Here is a 2,190-nt window from a genome sequence, read left to right as displayed (position 1 = left end):
GGCTCTTTATCCCGGCTCTGTCCCTCACCTTCTGCCAGTAAACACAGGGTCAGCAGCCCAGCCCCCCTTGGAACCCTCTGCCTGGCTTCTGCCTCAAAGGTGCGGCTGCCCGAGTCAGGCCTGGTCTGGGTGCTGCTTGGGCTTGAGGACCTGCTAGTCTGAAGGCTGCACCCCACCCAGTTGGTCAAGACCCAGAGAAGGTTTCTGCCGGCTTCGTAGCACAGCAGGTAGGCCCTGCAGAGGAAGCTGGGTCCCACACAGCCAACTGTGGTTCAAATCTTTTTTTTTTCTGAGGAGGAGGCTCTAAGGAATCATGACATGGGGTGAAGGGGCTGCTGGGGTCGGGGTCAGGTGTGTGCAAGGTGAGAGAGTTACTGAGGGTCCCAGGAACTGGGGTGCAGGCTAAAGGGGCTGAGGATTCCAGAGGTGGGGGCAGGGGGTGAAGGGGCTGGTGCTGTTCAAATCCCGACCCCGGCAGCAACACACCAGGCATGTGTGCGTGCCCAAGGTGATATGGAAATGGGATTGCGAGGTGCCAAGGCCCCTTGAGGGGGCTTTCCCAGTCTCTCCTCTCTCCTGCATGTGCACCTTCTGACAGGACAGAGAGAGCCAGAATCCAAAGTCCTCGGTGTCCTGCTGTGTATCTAGTGAACCCTGGCCACTCCAGGAAGTGGACACCCGTCACCGATGACCGGCCACCGAGAGCAGGTCCACACCCGGGAACACCCGGGCAGGTGTGCTCTGTGAGGCGCGGGGAGCAGTGGAAGTGTGAGCAGTGGCGATGGGCCAAGCAGGAAGGTGTCTGGGGAACACCCAGGGCAACCGGATAAGATGCCCTGCTGACATTTAACCCAGGCGGAGAGGCTCCGGGCCACTTCCTCTGCGGCGAAGGCCTTGAAGGGGACTGATGCCAGGACTTTGGGCCAACCGGAGGTCTGAGGATGGGCAGAGAGGTGGGCTGGCTCTTGGGTTCTGGAGCCTACATCCCCCGTCTTCCCGTCTTCTCCGGACACTGTCCTGCACCGGCCCCTTTTTCTTTTCCCCTTTCTTTCTTTCTTTTTTTTTTTTTTTGGGGGGGGGGGTTTGCCATAGGGTGTGTGTACTTGCCAGAGAAAGACAGAGACAGTGACAGGGAAAGTGAGAAATCCCCTTCTCCCCAGGGGTAGGGGCGATGGCCATGCTGCAATCTCTTCTCCATTCTCCTCTTGGGATTTTGGACACACGTGCACACATGCCTGGCATGATTTTTCAAACCACCAGGTCCGGAACTTGAACTGCAGTCAGCCACTACGCCACCTGCTGGCTCCCTCTCCTTTCTTGCACTCCCCAGTTCACTTCGTTTCTCTAGTCTACTCCTCTGAGATCTGATCCACTCTCTGGCTTCAGGGGCCCACAGTATACGTGCCATCTTTGGGTTTGCCATTCTGAGCAGCGCACGCTGCTCTGTGCCCTCAGCTTTCCCTGGCTGACCGACATCCTGCCTGGGTGGCTACACCGCTGTGCACGCCTTCTGCCGTGGTGTGCTGCTGAGTGCCTCACAGTCAGCTCTGGGGCAGCACTACGGCTCTGCTTCCTAGAGTTTGCCAATTGCTGTGGTGTAAATACCTCACCCCGGTTGGTTTCAAGTTGCCAAAATGGTGTCATTGAGTGGAGTCGAGTCGGGAAGCAATGCCTGGTAGCCACTGTCACGTAGTATGTCCCCCACACAGATCTACAGTAGGTGCTGATAGCCTCGGGGCAGGTGATAGTAAATCCGTAAAATAATTAGGGAGGCAGTTTCGAGTATTTGTTACTTTGTTTAGCAGAATTCATTTAGATTTAAGTTTATGTAATGAAGTTTCATTAATGACATGTTTAAGGTTAGGGCACAGGATCCCTGAAAACTTGCCACTCAGCCTCTGTGAACCGTCCTGGCGCTAGCACCCACTGCCTCCTGCCCAAAGGCCTGAGGAAGGCCTGGTGGACTCCAGGTTCCCAGAACTCAAGGCCATGCCTGCATGGCCTTTGTTCCGGCCTCCCTTCTCAGAGCTCATGAGATCAAAGCGTTCCCCTTCTTCTCCAGGACACTCTGAACTCAGCGCTCTCAGCACCCAGCTCCTCCTTCGGCCTACTCTGGTGCCAGGCCGACCCTGGCCAGTGCTCTAAGGAAACTGTTCCCAGAGGCACCCTATGGCAGCCACTGTCCTCCGT

This window comes from Tupaia chinensis, unplaced genomic scaffold (genome assembly GCF_000334495.1).
Source record: "Tupaia chinensis unplaced genomic scaffold, TupChi_1.0 Scaffold149383_1, whole genome shotgun sequence".
Taxonomy (NCBI): Eukaryota; Metazoa; Chordata; class Mammalia; order Scandentia; family Tupaiidae; genus Tupaia; species Tupaia belangeri.
The sequence above is the reverse complement of the archived record's forward strand: the minus strand, read 5'-3'. Positions refer to the sequence as shown.